Source organism: Podarcis melisellensis, assembly GCF_964234715.1.
Source record: "Podarcis melisellensis genome assembly, chromosome: 14".
Lineage (NCBI taxonomy): Eukaryota > Metazoa > Chordata > Lepidosauria > Squamata > Lacertidae > Podarcis > Podarcis melisellensis.
In genome coordinates this window covers 34,877,822-34,896,648 of record NC_138546.1, presented here as the reverse complement: position 1 = coordinate 34,896,648, position 18,827 = coordinate 34,877,822, and the positions used below count along the sequence as shown (strand labels likewise).

Sequence of the window (18,827 nt, the reverse complement as noted above, 5' to 3'; positions counted from 1 at the left end):
CTAATGCAGTGTTTAGAAGACATCTAATAACAAGCAGGGATGACTCCTGCGGATGGAAGAACATGTGCGTGAAATGCAGATCTATGATGTATGAGCATATGACAAACTCTCTCCTGCTCATTGGCCTCTCCTACGGATCCAGCCGGGTTTCCATTCTGATGTACCATTCCCTCTCCCCTTATGGATTTTTCTATATAGTGAGTTCTAAACAGCTGGGAAGGAAAATATAGGCTGTGTACACATAGCATTTTATTCTAGAATCCACGAAGACTGAATGCTTGTCCTTGCACAATCTAGATCTACTGTATTGCATATTTTTTTGTCCCTAAAATGTGCTTCTTGTGAAACTGGTTTCATTCTGAATAGTAAAGTTCACTGCAGATTGATTCTGCATTACGCTGAAGTATGTCCATTTGAAAACAGGTGTAAGCTAACCTGGCAATGAGGTGTATGAATGTACACCTAGACTCAATCTAGGCTGAAAACAGCATGTTGAGGATGAGCGTGAACAATTCCAGATTAGGAGAAAACTTAACGTTTTTGTGCTATAAACATGTTAGCATCTAACACAGCCACACAGGACCGAAAAAATATAATATTCTGGAATTTAAGTCCAGGATTCAGTTCTCCATTCTCCAACTGCTTAGACAGCTATTGGATAAAGATTGAGGAAGGAGGGGGACCCCCTCCTTCGTCAGGACCTATAGCCGCAAGCAAGGTGCCAGGAACACTGGAAAACACAATTTCCCTTATTCTCCTGACAGACACGAGGGCTACTGCCATATTTTGGCATTGCAAAATAAGAGAGAAGCTTGAATATATCCCTTGCTGAGTCTTGGGGTGGATCAAATAAGAGCTGCTGATTCTTGAAATCAAAAGTTCCAGTATGTGGGTAGAAATAGGGGTGGAGCCCAGGTTGAATTGGGTCCTGGGGGGTGGAGCCCACCGCACAAATTGTTCCTTTGGCTTCGGTCCAAAGCTAAATAAACAGTGGGTGGGTTGAGCCCCGCCACCCTTCAATCTGTGGTCTGTTGACAACAACCCTACATTGCACAGAGATTTAAAGTAAAGTATACATGTGTGTAGGGGGGGTTGAATTGTGTTAGAAGCCATCTCAATCCTACTCTGAATTTCCTGTACCCACTTTGAACCTGAACCTGAAAGGGATGTGATCATTTTATGCTGAGAAAACACTTTGCACGCACAAACATATGTATTGCACCAATGTGTGTGTGTGTGTGTGTGTACACATATATATTCAAAGAGAGAGAGAGGTGGATAGTTCCCATTATAAAATAAAAAGGCCCATCTATTCCTGAACCCAACAAAAAAGCTTCTATACATCTCACACTGTAAGCCCATTGAGAGGGAAAGGCAGAGGCAGCCACTCACACCCACTCCCCCTTGTACACACAGATGGATGGAAGACCGAAGAACTTCAGGCTCGTAGACACACAGGGCGATCTGTTCTGCTCTCGCACAAGGAGGCAGTGAGTTCTTAAAAAGCAAACTGTGCAGTTTCCGTTGTTACATGGTGCTCAAGTTAATTTAATATATAACAACTCTCTTTCTCATTCCACCTTCTCTCTCTCTCTCTCTCTCTCTCTCTCTCTCTCTCTCTCTCTCTCTCTCTCTCTCTCTCTCTCTCTCCTTAACCCCTGCTCCGGCCCCAACTCTTGCTCCTTTTAAAGGACCTTGAATGTTCAGAGCTGCTCTGCAGAGGCTGAAAGCTGGCACCGTATGTGGTCCAGGCCTTGCAATGAACACAGCTTTTGTTGCTGCTTGCTGAGAAGCTGGCCGCGAAGGGTACACACACACAGTGACCGGTTTGTCTGGTGCACGGGAGCTGAGTGGTGGAAGGACTGGAGGGAGGAGGAGGAGGGAGGCGACTGATTTTGGGGACGGTGGCACCTTGCGGTGGCCAGGCACCTTTCTGCAATGCAACAAGGGGAAGGCGAAGGGAACGGGCAGGTTAGAGCACCAGGACAGAAAAGATGTCTCATTCATAGCCTATGAAAGCTCCTGTTGATTTTCGAAACGGTATGGAGGTGCTTGAGAAGCTGACGGTGGCTGCATACAAATGTGCCTCTTCTCGAGAAATCTAGGTGGGACTGTGCCAATAATAAAACACACACACCCCATTGCACCAAGGAAACCTACATTGTATGGCTCACATGAAATGGGCAAATAATAGAGGCCGGGATAAATGCAAATGTTGTGCTCGGGTTTGCCCAGTGGTATTTGGGTTCCCCCAGGATTTGAAATAATAATAATAATAATAATAATAATAATAATAATAATAATAATAATAATTTACTATGTATACCCCACCCATCTGGCTGGGTTTCCCCAGCCACCCTGGGCGGCTTCCAACAAAACACTAAAATACAGTAACCTATTAAACATTAAAAGCTTCCCTAAACAGGGCTGCCTTTAGATGTCTTCTAAAAGTTTGGTAGTTATTTTTGTCTTTGACATCTGGTAGGAGGGCGTTCCACAGCGGGTGCCACTACCGAGAAGGCCCTCTGCCTGGTTCCCTGTAACTTGGCTTCTCCCAATGAGGGAACTGCCAGAAGGCCCTCAGCGCTGGACCTCAGTGTTCAGGCAGAACAATGGAGGTGGAGACGCTCCTTCAGGTATACTGGACTGAGGCTGGGAGATCACAGGGGCATGAAAAAAAATGGGGGAGGAGAGGAGTGGGATATAGGAACAGGCAGTAGAGGCAGTTGCATGAGAGCAAATGGGTCACTGGCTCACCTGCCTCATCCTCTCTTCAGCCAGCCAGCCTGCACCTGCCTGCTTTCTTATTTACAACCAGTCCTTCTCCTTCGTTTCAGTATTGCCCCTTGTAGAACTGTCAGAGATCCTTGGGTTCCCTTCAAATGCTACAATTCTATGATTCTAGAGTAAGTTGGCTCTGACTGTCATTGGCTCTGGCTCTGCCTACTGGGACTCTCAGCCTTCTGCCCCAGCCCTGACTGAGAAGAAGAGAAACCTAGAGTGGTACTAATCACATCACTCTTTGTTGTGGTTTTTCTCCCACTGTTTTGACCAGCCCTACCCAACTTGGGACTACCCAACTTGGTTGGGACGCGGGTGGCGCTGTGGGTAAAACCTCAGCGCCTAGGACTTGCTGATCGCATGGTCGCGGTTTGAATCCCCGCGGCGGGGTGCGCTCCCGTTGTTCGGTCCCAGCGCCTGCCAACCTAGCAGTTTGAAAGCACCCCTGGGTGCAAGTAGATAAATAGGGACCGCTTACCAGCGGGAAGGTAAACGGCGTTCCGTGTGCTGCGCTGGCTCACCAGATGCAGCTTGTCACGCTGGCCACGTGACCAGGAAGTGTCTGCGGACAGCGCTGGCTCCCTCTAGAGTGAGATGAGCGCACAATCCTAGAGTCTGTCAAGACCGGCCCGTATGGGCAGGGGTACCTTTACCTTTACCCAACTTGGTATCTTCTCCGAAGCAGGATGGACAATTGTCAGGGATGGTGGGTAACTGAGCCATTCAAAACAACTGGAGAGTGTCAGATTGAGCATGGGGGCAGGGACTGGTGTTTTGATTTACACCACTGGAAAGTCTCATGTACATTGATGGCTCTGTCTCTGAATTCTGCACATCAAGGTAGCAGGTCTGAAGGAACCTTCCTCATGCGTTTGGGTGAACTAGCTTAGAATTCTCTCCACAATCTGGGTCCTGATTGCAGCAGGGTATTCTTAGTTTGGCCAGCTGAACGTGCCAAGAAGAACCCCGCTTTCAGGCTGCCCCGCTAAATGCAAGAAGGTTGTGGCAGGACCGGCCCACACATGAGGCAAGGTGACATCACTGCCTCAGACGGCAGGGTCTATGGGGCAGCAGATACCAATGTTGATCTCCCCTAACACATAGTTCCTGATGTAGAGATCTTCCCTGACCCCTTCTTTCCTGGTGGGAAGGGGGCACCATTATAGGATTCCCCCTCAAGTTCCAAAATGTATTGGGGTGGCCCTGGTCAGTGGGAACAGGGATGTTGGAGTGGGGCTGGCACACACTCCCACAATACCCTGTCTATACTTTGTTGCATGCATTCTCTGAATGCCTAAATAGAATACATGCTTCGTTTTCCAGTCAATTTTCTAGTAAGCCTTTGCTCCTGTTTTGGACATAATTTTTTTAAAATTGATTTCACAGGTTTTACAAATTTACTTATATTTCAATACATGTTTTTCCAAAAAATGTTGACTTCCCACTCTCACTTCCATGCCGTTTTTATTCCCACCTTATACCTACTGCTTTATATAACATACTTTGATCTAATCACTGCTCCTGTTTTGGCTGTTTTGTGATGTCTGGTTAGCCTTGTGAATATGAGTTTCTTGTGTTTCAGCAGCAGAGTATCTGCTTTGCATGCAAACAGTCCCAGGTTCAATCCCTAGCATCTCTGGTTAGGGTTAGGAAAGAACCCTCCCTGAAACTTGGAGAGCCACTGTCCATCACTGGCCAATACTCAGCTAGGTAGACTAATGGCCTGGCTCAGTATGAGGCCGCATCCTGTAAGTTACTTTTCTTCAGAGCAGCTATGGGGAACTCTGATCTACATGCCTACTTAGACCATATTGGCTAAGCCAGGCCTACCTGCCCTATACCTGATGCCAGGTGTGGGACAGGAAAAGGGCTGAAAGAGGGTTTGCAGACACCACTGATGAACAGCACCTGCTAATACCTGTGTAAGGCCCCATACACCAGTGTTTCCCAACCTTTTTTGGGCAAAGGCACACTTGTTTCATGAAAAAAATCTCGAGGCACACCACCATTAGAAAATGTTTAAAAAATTAACTCTGTGCCTATATTGACTATATATAAAGTAACTCTCTTTAATAGGAATCAAATAAACACAAAGATAGTATTTTATAATTACTTTATTATGAAATAGTAAGTAAACAGAAATATGAAAAATTATAAAATACTTTATTCAGTGCGCAACCTGGGCCTGTTTACCATGCGCACAACATCATCCAACACATGAACTAGGTCTGCTGGTAAAGTCTTGGCTACGAGGGCCTCACGGTGCAAAAAACAATGCGTAACAATCACATCTGGATTTCTTTCCTTCACTCTGCTTACAAAGCCTTTGAAACCTCCCTAGATATCATCGTCATTTGCATGCTGTTTCCATAGTTAAAAACCATGCTCGAGGCGGCTTACGACATGGCAATATTTACATAATTACCCAAATGCACTCATAAGAAACCGTATCAAAGCGCCCACAATGAAATTAAGCAATCCCCACACAAGTTATAACGTGATCTATAAAGAGTAGTTTAGTATCACGAACAGCAAGATGGACATAAACAAAATAAAATCTTGACTCTAACAACCCCACCCGGCCTAAATCTCCTGCGTGCACCGATGCCCACGCAGGCATTTCCAGCAGCTCTTCCTCCTCCACCTCTTTTTGCGTTGCCAGCAAAGAAGGAATGAGGAAGAAAGGGCGCAGCGGCGAAGAAGCGCGCCTTCTCAGAATGCCGCTGCTGCCCGAGAACTACATTTCCCAGAATGCTGCGGCCGCCCAGCCGAGATGCGCCCTGATTGGACGGCGTTGCTAAGCCGCTCGGCGCCGGGGCTGAGCGTTCGGCAGAGGCGCGCGCCATAAGACGGGCGTCGCGCGCGGAGCCTGGCTCGGGTCGCCAATGCTGCGGGCGGACATGGCGAGCTGGGCGGGACTCGGGCGCGCGCTGGGCGCCTGCTGCCTCCTAGACCTCTTCTGCGGCGCCGCACTGCCCTTCTCGCTGCAGGGCGCGAACGAGAAAGCGCCCGCCTCCCTCCCACGGCACACCAGGCAACGTCTTGCGGCACACTAGTGTGCCGCGGAACACCGGTTGGGAAACACTGCCATACACAGTGTGTTTCAAGCCCCTCCAATAAGGCTGGAAGGATCTGTTAGTTTCTAATTTTCCTGATGTTAAATTCAGTTTTCTACATTTTCACATCAATTGGCAGATTTATTTATTTATTTTTTTAAAAAATCCTCTCCTCCTGAAGATCCACCAGCATTTTAGTGTGAATTTCTCCCAAAAAACCACATTCCTATAGAGGCAGTAGAAGACAGGAGTGCCTGGCGTGCTCTGGTCCATGGGGTCACGAAGAGTCAGACACGACTAAACAACAACAATATGCTTTTTTAACTAATGTACACATTTTTTTGCAATGCAATCTCCCCCAATGCATTTTTGTATTTCCTTTCCACCCTTATCTCCATTTTTATGCACACTTTCCCCTAATATAAGCATGTTTTTGGTAAACATTGGTTGGGTGGAGAACTGCATCGCAAAATTCAGGTTGGTGCGCATTTTGAAGGATCGCTGTGTTTCGTTTCGCATGGTGTGGATTTGACAAAGTTGACTTTAAATGTGTACTGAACCTAATTTTTTCCTCCTTCCCTACCCACCAATCAGGTGATCATCAGGGCTTCTAAAGTGCTGTGCCCAGGGCTTCCTAATAACCTATGATCACCTGGTCTGTGGGACTTGCAAAGTGCAATGTTGCGTCTTTGTCCATCTGGTTTGATTTAAAACCACATGGACAGAAAATGGCAACCTCTTTTCAACTTGGCCCACAGTGAGTGGGGGAAGATAAATTTTTGACTGGCTGGCCAGACCTAGCTCTGCACCTCTGCTCTAGAGTTTAAATGCTTGAGTGTTGACTCTAGTATCCATGCATGTGTGTGTGTGTGCGTGCACGCGCATGCACACTAGAGCACCATGTTATGGGCATCTTGTTATTTCACACACTGAAGCTTGTGAGGTATGTTCTGAACGGCCAACATTATTCAAATATATGTTTCCTTAACGCACTATTGGCTTTGAAATAAGTGGGAGAGGCTATTGAGGAGTAAACCAAAAAGCATAGAGCAGGTGGGGAGAACCTTCAGCAATGTATTATGAGGCAGCCAATCTTGGTGCGAGTGAAAATGATACAAATAACAGAAAGTTATTGATCTTAGCACTCTGGTGCTGAGTTCTAAGATCAAAGACCTACTGGGTTGTATCTAATGTAGCGCTAAGTGACTTTGACTTGTTTTTTTGGCAAAATGCTTTGGTGCCAACAGAACATTATTTACACAAGAGAACACATAAGCAGTTTGCTTGTAGCTCTGTTGTGCAATAGATTATGTTACACCACAAGTGTCTGCTAGCACAACTGTTGCATTGGATTCCTCTGTTGTGCAGCATCAAAACTCATTCATCTGCTAGCTCAAGAGCCTTTGCACTAGCAGACAGAGACCATTGGGCACAGCCCCTTATTTCCAAAGTTAACACTTTGTGCTTAGATTGAAGGTAATGGTTCTTCACAGCTGATGTCATCTGAGATCAGGTGACTGACAGGAGGGTGTAATGGTAAAGGGACTCCTGACCATTAGGTCCAGTAATGGCCGACTCTGGGGTTGCGGCGCTCATCTCACTTTATTGGCCGAGGGAGCCGGCGTACAGCTTCCGGGTCATGTGGCCAGCACGACAAAGCCGCCTCTGGCAAACTAGAGCAGCGCACAGAAACGCTGTTTACCTTTCCGCCGGAGTGGTACCTATTTATCTACTTGTACTTTGACTTGCTTTCGAACTGCTAGGTTGGCAGGAGCAGGGACCGAGCAACGGGAGCTCACCCTGTCTCGGGGATTTGAACCGCCGACCTTCTGATCGGCAAGTCCTAAGCTCTGTGGTTTAACCCACAGCACCACCTGTATCCCGACAGGAGGGTGTAGTTTGCCCCAAATAGCCTTGCAGGCAAAGGCCTTGTGGGTCTAATTAGGGTCAAGGGTCAGAGGCTCCCCACTGATGTTGTAAGGGACACAAGAAGTAAAAGGAAGGAAGGAAGAGGTGGTGGTGGCTACAAAAGGGCTAGAGATTAGAAGAAGCATTACAGGAATAAAAATGTCAAAACAATGCACTGTCTAAGGTAGCAGTGGGAAACCTATGGTCCTCCAGATGTTGTTGAACTACAGCTCTCACCAGCACCAAGAAGCATGGCCAAGGGGGGACCTTTGGCCCTCCAGATGTTGCTCAACAACAAATCCTATCATCCCTGGCCATTGGCCACGCTTGTTGGTGCTGATGGGAGGTGTAGTTCAGCAACATCTAGAAGGCCAAAAGTTCCCTTCATGTGGCCTTAGGAGATGTCATTGTTAGAGAAGCCTCAAAGAGACAGTACAACTTGGTGACAAAGCTGGAATTCAGGAGCACTGTGTCCTCAAGGCTCACTGAGGTCATGCTGCTCTAGAATCTAATGACTATATCCTGTATGACTATATACTGAGTATAAGTTATCGATGGGCTCGTTGACATTTTATAAAATCACTGCCAAACTGGACAAGAAAAATGATGCTTTCAGAAGGGCAACACTCTCACAGTGTCTGGGAAATCGACTACAACTGACTTCCCCTGCCTCCAATTTGCCCAATCTAGAGCTGCCTCAGTAAGTAGTTCACTACACAAATGTTGTGGTTGAAATATTTAAATTTGGGCACCTAATATAAGCTCTGGGCAAATCTATATATGCCTATGATAACTAGCTAAATCATGGTAGCAGAGAGAATTGGAAGCTTATATGATTTAGGAATCAGGTGCTGGGAAAATGCATCCACAAAACATTACATTATAAATTTCTGTAGCAGGATGAGCAGCCACCAGAGAAGGCAATTACTATGGCCAGATTGTATGAAAGGGTTCAAGAATAAAGTTGCCTAATGGCTGCTATGTGTGGTGACTGCAGATATGTCCATTAATTGTGTCACTCAGCAATGTAGCAATCACAAGGGGTGCTGCACCCCAGGATACAAATCAGACAAGCTCTGATAATCTTGGCTGCCACTCAGGATGGGGGAGAAATTAAATGTGGTTTGCATTTAAAGTCATAACCGCATACAAAAATGTATTTGTTAAGAGAATGCTGTAGAATTTCAAGAGGATTTTTTTTGAAAAAGAAATTGCTGAAGAAACGTGGAGAATTGAATTTTAAAAATGAGAAAGAGAGAGAACCAAACTGGACATTTGTAGCTTGTTGTTTTAAATATTGCATAAAATTATTATTATTTTTTAATATTAATGTTGTGTTTTAATTGTTGTAACCCACCCTGGGACCTTAGGGTGAAGGGTGGGTAATGATATATATAATAATGATAATGTTAATGATAAGTGAACCACTCCTGAAAGCAGTGTGGCACAACAAATGCTACTTGTTGATATTGCAAATAATAAAGTGGACATCAAACTTGGATTTCTCACAAAAAAAGCCAGAGATGCAGACTAACTGCAATCATGGGCCAACTGAAGACATTTTTCCGCCTGAGGCAAAGGACAACATGCCTTCCTTACCACCAGCACAGGCACTTCCTTTTAGAATGGGACAGCATCTGTCACTGCACCTAAAGGCAGTAGACTAACTTTAGGGACTCACAGGACAGATCACTTGGCTACACAGCTGCCTGCTTTATGACTCTCAGCATCTGCCACCTGAGGCATTTGTGCCACTCTGCCTCATGGTAGGGCTGGCCCTGGACAAACTTGCATGAGCTGCCTTGGCAACTGAAAATGAGGAGGAGGAAGAGGGCCTGGTTTATTTCATGAATTACAAAGGGAAAGGAAGTGTGGAAGTTAACAGGAAGCAGTCAGAGATGGTGACTGATACTGGGAATGAAAGGAATTTTGTTAGTGCCAAACTTTACCACACAATTAAGGCTGTTGCTGACAAATAACAACAACAAAAACCACTTATGCTCAGCTCCATCCATTCATGTTTATGGGTTACTGGAAAGCACAGTTCTCATAGAAAAATGCTGTTGTATGTTGGTCATGGGGAACATCTACTTGCTAGAAGACTGCTTTTGTCGTACAGTGGTACTTCAGGTTACAGATGCTTCAGGTTACAGACTCCGCTAACCCAGAAATAGTACCTCGGGTTAGGAACTTTGCTTCAGGATGAGAACAGAAATTGTGCTCCGACGATGCGGTGACAGCGGGAGGCCCCATTAGCTAAAGTGGTGTTTCAGGTTAAGAACAGTTTCAGGTTAAGAATGGACCTCCGGAACGAATTAAGTTCTTAACCCGAGGTACCACTGTACTTATTTTTCAGAAGGGAGAGTCAGTGAATCAGATCACAATGGAGTCTTTAGTTCTTAAAGACTCCAAAACCTAAGAATCTGAAATTTCTGTGTTACTTCCTGGCAATTTCTGACTCTCTCTCTCTCCCCCCTCCAATTATGTAGGTATCTCAGAACCACTTTCTGGACTAAAATGGGCTTTTCATAAACTGTTCTACAGTGCCACCTTTTCAGCACCTGAAAATTGCAACAACCTAGGGCCATTGTCTTGTCTATTATAACCTTCATGTACCAAACACTGAGGGACAGTGCTGTTGGAGTAAGAGTCATTTTGCTACAGACTTAACCAGCTGAATCTTGTAAACCTGTAGTAAATGCCAGCTGCTCCCCTTTCTACTCCAGAGAAGCGGTGTTCACAGAATGAACATAAAACTCAGTGGCATGTATGGTTCATAAAACATTGCAATGCTTGCTTCTGAGGGACGTCGTTTTGTGTTGTTGACTGATCACAAAGTACTCATACACCTGCTTCAACCAACTAAAAACAATGTCTTACCATCTTGCATTCAACATCTCACTGGGAGATGACAGCACTCTGCTTGTATTATCAAACACAGCTTTAGGAAGCCCAACACAGTTGATTCTATTATTACATCTTATACTCTCTGAAATGGGGTGAAACTCCTTGTTAAGATTGTCAACATGTGTATTTTGTGGTTCAAGGCACTATCTCTTGGAAGAAAAGATATCAGTAGGATGTATTTCTCGCTACGCTGAAACATATTATTCAATTTGGCAACTGATCACACAAACAGTGCCCACCTAGCTGCACCCTTTCAAGCATGTAAACTGCTTGGAGGATTTTGTTGGTGGTGGTGTATACATCTTATTAAATAACCAATTCTGCCTCTGGCAAAATTTCCGTCCATGAGGATGTTCTGTCAAGAGGTGAGCGGGTTGTTATGCCTGCTTCGGTTGCTATATCTTAATCTAAGATATGCAATTGATTGAAGGTGGATCATGATAAGATGCATCATGGGTTCTATGGACCAAACAACTTCTATGTGCAAAGTTTTATTGGCCAAATATGGGTTCTGATGTGGAACACTATATCAGGAACGTGCTGATTATGAATGGACCCAACCTTCACATGATGATCAACCAACATGACCTCTTCAGTTAGCACACCATCCTTGGACCAAGCTAGGCATTGATTCTGTGGGACATGTACTCCAAACCTTGTGCTCAAGTCATTGATGATTAGGGCTGTGTACCGGATTTGGCCAAAGCCCAAATCTTGAACTAAATCAGGCTCAAATGGGGGGCTCCAGGCTTTTCCTGAGTTGGGTGGAAACAGCCTCAAATCACCCCACATTGGACTACCCAGAGTGATCTGGGGCTGTCAAGGGGCAGAATGCCAGGCAGGAATGAGAGGCTGGAAGCCCCAGCATGTTCCACCACAGGGAATGGGCTGGGGAAGCAGACTCCAGCAGGACTGAAACTTCCACTCACTTGCTGGTGAGCAAAGGATTCAATCCTGCAGGATGCAGGAGCTCATTCACAAGCACGTTCCCAGCAAGGAAGGAGGTAGAGCATCTCCTTCCCCCTCTCAAAACCCCAATCGAACATTTGCCCCATGCCTCAAATTGATTTGGGACTGGATCTGGGTTGGGTGTTCCTTCGCTGTTTGAAGAAAACCCTGCAAGCAGCTCACTGTGAAAGGCAGAACTGGAAAATAGAATTATTAAAGATCTTTATGGCCTATTGACCTACTTCATGCAGAGTTTCAGAGGAGACATTTCCCAGATTGCATTTTTCTTGTCAGATTCATACCAAACTAGGGTCAGGGTGAAATTTGATTAAGTTTCATTTGAAGGCAAACCTACCTAATCGGCACTTTCTAAAGCAACACACAAACCGAAGCACAGTCGTCCTGTAAAGCTGGCACTTCTCCATATTTTTGCAATGCAGTTCTCCAGCCAAGTAAAGCGTGCATGTAAATGCATATATTAGTAAAAAAATAACATACAAAAATATATCATATCAGGGGAAACTGCCTTGCAAAATTGCAAAGAAAAGAAAATGTATGTATTAGGAGAAATCTGCACAAAAATGCTGATCAATTTCATGAGACCTTTCAAAAATCAATCAATCAATCAATCAATCACACACTGATGTGGAGAATGGAAGACTGGAAAAATGAATGTTTCCCAGACTGACAGATGTGCCCATCCAAGGACAAGGTGAAACAATATAGTGATGCAAAACAAAGAGCTAAAGGGCTAAAGGACACAGCATCAGAGTTGTTGGCCTGCTTCCATTCTGGGGAACCATTGGCACTTCAGACATTGGTGAACTACAACTCCTATCTCCACTGGCCATTGACCATGCTTGCTAGGTTCAATAGGAGATGTAGTTCAGGTGCCCCGCACCTGGTCAACATTGCTAGCACTATTTCAGGTGATAAATTTCAGCCAACCTGTAGACATGAGCACCGTGTGACTCTTAGGAGCAGATCGCATGCTTCCTTTGAGCATATGAACCCTGAAAATGGGATTCATTGTAATTAGAAATGTTGAACATCTGCAAAAGGTCCCACCTCGGGTACCAGCTTGAGTATGTATGGAGATGCAAAGGTTCCTCATCATAATTCTGATTCAACCACAACTGCTAAAGCATCCAGTGACAACAGGAGCAAGGAGTAGGGGAAGCAGAGGCTACACTTCTATGTCAAACCTTCTCCAGAGAAGACGGCTATTAAGTGCATGAGCTGTTTGGTGACCCTCCAGATTTAAAGTCCAGATTAAATAGGATTTTAAGGATCTAGTTCATTTATATAAATATGCATTTTAGAAAAATAATAATGTAAGAGTGGGCTTAGGTTTTGATCTAATGTGTATTCTCTTATAGATACTCCTGCTCTTCTACATCTCCCAGAAGTCTCTGTAAGGCAGCAACAGAGATCCTTTTTCAGCCTGAGGGCCACGTTACCATGTGTGCAACCTTCTGGGGGGCACATGCCAGAGGTAGACACTAGGCCAGAGGCATCATGCTCTGATGGGGTCTGAGAGCCCTCCCACCTCCTTCCCTCTCCCCACCCCAGATGATACTACTGCATATTGTTGCGTACCACCAGAAAAAAGGACTGCCTGTCTCTATCCTCTGCCTAGGCAAGAAACATTATTAGATTTCAAGGATACATTTCACCAAGGTGTAAAACACTCAAGGAGGGTGCAAAGCAGGGGCAGTGAGGGGGGTGGGTCTTGAGGGGAGACCAAGGGGTGGATCTAGTGGGTGGATCCAGGAAGGGAAAAGCCAAGGCAAAGGTCTCGGCTCAGAGCCTGAAGGATTGTTGCATCTGGGGGCAGAGCAAGGGCAAAATGTGGGAGGAGCCAATATAAATTAGGAGATTGGAAATTTGGAAAATTAGAAAAACCAGGGGAAGGAGTAGGAAGAGATCTGGCAGGGCCATTGCAAAGTCCTCAATGCACTGTTTTCACCAGAATCTGATGCTTCAATGAAGCAAAGGTGAAATTTGGTACACTGGTTTATTGTTATTTCCACGACTATATTACCATTTCTTTGGGCTTGCCCATACTTCCACTTGTCTCCTGCCTAGAAAGCACAGGTCTGGGTGCTTTTCTGCTTTTCCTGTGCTTTCTAAGCAAAGGTCTGAGTGGTTTTGCCTTTGCTGTGCTGCTTTCCCCCCAGAAAACACACTTTTTAGCGCTAAATCAGAACAAACAGCAATCTGTTGAAAAATGGATTGCCATTTGTTCTGATTCGGTGCTATACCATAAGTGTTCCTGGGGGGAAATGGCAGGGCAAATGGAGGTGTGAATAAGCCTTCTTTTACTTACCTGTCCCACCCCCTCAACCCCAGTGTCTACATGTTCTTGTATGTAACAAAAACTATTCATATTTCTTTAAGAATCCGGTGCTGCGTATTGGCTGGGTTGTGTGACCCAACAAGGCCAAAAACTAAATCCTTATTTTGTACACATCCAGTCTCTTTGTGAAATAAAGTTTAGGCCCCATATACATGACCCATGACTTCTTCTTCTTCTTTGGTCTCATGGACAACTTTCAGAAGAGCCAGTCAAAAGACTCACAACTTATGCTTGTCCTCTGTAGTAAGGACGCAACAAACAATATCCTACCTCAGTGACACTGGTAAGTTTCTTTTTCATTGCTGTTTCAGGGCTGGTGCAAAACCTGTCCACTTCCTCCCAAGGCATTATGGTCACTGAAGCAGCAGATCAAAATTTAAGTCTTCAATTAAGGAGGGTATATAGTCCTCCTACCACTGTTTAATCCTGTAAGGTACTTTAGGCTGAGAGACAGTGACTGGCCCAAGGTCACCCAGCGAGCTTCATGTCTGAGGAAGGATCTGAACTCTAGTTTTCCAGGTTCTAGTCTGGCACTCTAACCACTGCGCCACACTGGCCCTCTTCTTAAGTGCATCCCAATGATATTTATTAGCACAGACTATGACTTTTCTCCCATAGATACACATGGCTATTGTATACTCCTAGAAAGGTAACTGTGTTTGTTCATTTTACAGGTTCCTCAAGGTTCTTCAGTGCATTTTCTCCCAGGCATTTGGGGACAATGTTGAGATAGCAGTGGGACCTGCCTCTACTGCCACACAGTTGCCTCCTATCTATTAAGACAAACCTGAAAGTGGGAAGGGGAAATTCAATCTATATGCACAGGGGCCAAAGACCTTAAGGGATCTCTCTATGCTTCCTCCTCATTCCAGTGATATACAATTTCTTAGTAAATAACACCATTTGGCTAAATTGTTGTTACCCTCCCAATAATCACTTCAAAGCACTAGTGGGCAATGCTGATGGATTTAACGATTGCTTTTTTAAAAGCACCTGATAACTTTTCCTGCTCGTCTTTACGATTTACACAGTCAATTTGGACTGACTTGTAGAAGTGAGCAATTTGCTTTAACCGTTAAAAAAAAAACAGATTATGTTCCTTCTGAGTGTTACCGCTGTTGGAAGAAGTCTAAGAAGTTTTTTTAAAAAAAATAAATAAGACTAATAGAGCCATAGAGAAAAGAAACTTTCTAACTGGATAGGGTAGGGGGAAAATGTGAGGTTTTGGCATCAGGTTGAAAATGCAAACTTCCATGAGTAATGAAGGGGTTGAAAGAAGAAGGAAAAAAAGCCGTCTCCATGTAGAAACGACACTTTCTTTTCAACGTGAAACCGCTGCTTGGAAAAATTGCACTTTCTGTGCATTCATTCAAAAGGAAGGCGGGTATTTAGAGATTCTAAGCAGATCCCTGGACTTTAAAAGAATGCCAAGTCACTGTAGACCTTGCAACAAACCATATTTCAACAGCAACAAATCGCTGTTAGCTGCCCAAGTCTATTGATTTTTTTTTTAAAAAAGTTTTATTTTAGAATGTAGGACAAACATACTCCCCCCTCCTTTCCTGCAGCCATTCATCCATCATTTGTACTAGTGTTGAGCTCACCAGCCACACAATCCTATGGTAATTACAGCCTCTTTAACTACACAATCACCCTCACATATAATGGAAGTCACAGACAGATTATACCAGGAGGTGACATCAAAGTACAAACACATCCGATAATTCTTGGTTTTGCAGCATAGCGATTTTTGAATCTTGCTCAACGGCGGTGAGCTCTGTAATTTCCAGTTTTGCAGAACAGTTTGCAAATACATTATTAGCGAATCTATAATTTTGCTGTTTGGTATCAGTGCTTTGCTTTATGAGTCACGACTGACCAAGGCAGGCAGTGTGGGCTTGGGAAGTGGGCTGAGGACATGGGCTTTGAGCCACAAAACTCACTTGATGACAATGGGCCAATCCCTATCTCTCAGGGTGGCCTACCTCGCAGAGTTGTTGTGAGGAAAAATTAGGAAGAGTCCATGCGCGCCACTCAGAACTCCATGGAAGAAAGAGTGAGAAGTGCCTACGTGATAAACTGAGGCTGTAATCCTAAACCCACTTAAACGGGGAGTAAACCCCATTGATTTCAATAGGATTTCCTCCTCTTGTGTAGATATGGTTAGGATTGCAACCCAGTTCTAAATTTAGGCCGAGCTATGGTAAATTCACCCCATAGTCATTGTGCACTGCTATTCCATATACAAATGCTTGACGCTTTAACTTGGGCTACATTTTTAAGCAAACTGTTCTGATGTGGACTTCCTAAACTAATAGGCATATTAGAATATAGTTGTCATTTGCTTTTCACATTTCTCTGAATTTTGTTATACAATTCTCGGCTCAACCCCCCCCCCCCAAAAAAAATAATAATTCCATGCTGTATATAAAGTGCTTTTTGGAAATAAAACATATACAAGAAATGCATTTTTAGAGTAAAATGCATACAAAATGCAGATTTGTTTCTGTATTGCTGTTTTTAAAAAAATAAAAATTACAGAATGATGAGGAGGCAGGAGAGAACAGATTTATGAATGAACACATCTGAATGAACTAACACAGAGCAAAAATAGACTGGATACAATTTGTTCTCACTGAATTTAACCAAAGCCACGGAAGCAAATTTCCTGAGGCAAGCTGAAGATTTGAAAAAATGGAGATGTACAAATGCTGTTGTTTCACAATTGAAAGCAAATAGTTGAATCCTGCTTTATGAATGGATTTCAGATTACATTTGTCAGCATTCATTCTCTCCTCATTTCCCCCTCATTCTGATTTATGTGGATTGTAAGCTCCTTGCAGGCAGGGACCCATCTATGCTGCTATTCCATGTAACTCTACAAGGTGCTGTAAGTATGATCATGGCATGGTATAAATAAAAATAAGATTATATATGTCTGTGGTGGGGTAGGGAGGGACAATGACAGAAACTTTTTCTGATGGAAAACAAGAGGCTTGCAGGATAAATTTTCCACTAAAGTGCCGTCTGTATTCAGTTGGCATAACTGGGGAGAGGGCTGGGCGGTTGACTCCTAACCCTACTCTACATCTTCTGCACCAGCTATTCTTTCATTATAAGCAGAGTCTGTTATTATTACTGTTTTACCAAGCAGACTAGGCAATGCCCTTCTTCGGACTATAGATCTATTTCCTTGAAATTTCAACAGACTGAGTTGCTGGAAGAGTCTGATCTCTTTCTTGGTTGCTTGGCAACAGTGGGCATCGCACATGCACACTCTTCTCTGACATGAGCAAACTTTTCTGGGGTGCAACTTTTTACAAGAAGTTGGGTGTCGAAACCACCCCATATTCTTGCATTCCTGCACATACATAATCCATTGAATCAGACTGACAGCTCATCTGGCCAGGGATGCGGTCAGAAAGAGCCCTCCAGGAATTCTACAAGCATGGCATGAAAGCTTCAACCCTGTTCAATGCTCCAAACATATGCCATTCAAAGGTACCACTGCCTCTGGATTCTTGGGGGAATCATCCAACCCCATCCCACCTTGGTTAAAAATAAAATACTTAACAGCAAAAAAAAAGGGAAAATAAATTGCTCCTGCTTACCTTCAACAAATTCAGTGCTTCAAGAATTTAAGTCCCATACACCTAACAGAGCAATAAGGATTCTTGTGTGTTAAGAAAGAGGTTACAACGTCCGGCGATCCCTTGTAGATCCCCTTCACAGCCTCCAGATGAGATTTCCTGCTTTTGTTTTGTGGACAGATCTTTCCCCCCTCCCTGGTTTATTAACCTCCCAAGAAGAAATCAAAATTATTGGTACGTCAGGTTCCTTTCATGCAGTGGCAGCGAAAGCAGCAGCAGCAGCAGCAAGGTTGATTTTTTGGAAGGGGGAAAAAAATCAAAAGAGCGAAGGGGTGGGGGTGAGAGATTTTAAGCAACAGCCCACGTTGAGCTGCTACTGGCTGTGAAAAGAGACTTCCAGGCTCCTCCTGTCCCTCCTTAGATACCTCTTGCTATAGCTGGCAGATTGCTAAAGGCACTGAATCCTCCTATGAAAAGTTTGAGTCAAGGTAGGCAGGAATCCAGGAAAAATATGACAGGAGCTTGGGTGGGGAAGAGGAGGGTGGTGGGAGGCAGCAAAAGGAGGGCTGTAAGAGAGAAAAGAGAAGCCAAACCTCTTTGGGGGGGGGGTGGGAGGGGGGGCAGAAGAAAGAGAAAGGATGACCAAAGTCCTGAGTAGGGAGAACAGGGAATTGGGGGTTTTATTTTATTTTTTAAAAAAACAAAACAACTGTTTGGAGGGAGGGAGAGAGCAGCCAAACTATGTACCACAAGTGGTTGAAAGTAAGGAAGAATATAAGGAATGGGGTTGAAGAGAGAAACAGGACTTGTGCAAAAATGGGGATGGAGGGGGAGAGAGAATCGAGATATATCTAATTAAAATCTCTCAGCAAGACGAGTGGGTGAAAATGAGGGAGAGGGTGCCTGCAATGCAGTCAATAATGCTGCAGGCTGGCTAAGGGAGCTGTCAGGATAAATATTTGGAGCATCTTCCGTAGGGGGTCACCCAAAACATGCAAGGCAGGCAGAAGAGAGGAAAGTTCGGAGGATTCCAGTTAGGGCGCAATTGGCAGGCATCCGGCTACACAGAGACAGAATATTAATTAGTATTCATTTATTGCATTTATACTTCACCTCCCTCCCTCCCCACAAGGAGTTCAAGGTGGCTTAAATGGTTCTATCCCCGCCTCCATTTAATCCCCACAATAACCTGTGAGGTAGATTAGTCTGAGAGGCTGTGACCTGGTTCAAGGTCATTCAGTGACCTTCATGGCAGAGTGGGGATTTGAACCCCGGTCT

At 44.5% G+C, this 18,827-nt stretch overlaps 1 protein-coding gene across 4 annotated transcripts in view; it reads right to left on the bottom strand.

Annotated features, from left to right (window-relative positions):
• Nucleotides 1–17,948, bottom strand: part of ACAN (aggrecan) — an 88,179-nt gene extending 70,231 nt beyond the window's left edge. For all 4 annotated transcript variants that reach the window (XM_081888362.1, XM_081888360.1, XM_081888365.1 and 1 more), the window contains exon 1: nt 17,571–17,948. The gene's annotated coding sequence lies outside the window, so the exon portion shown is untranslated. The remainder of the gene's footprint in view (nt 1–17,570) is intronic.
• Nucleotides 17,949–18,827: the final 879 nt, after the last annotated feature.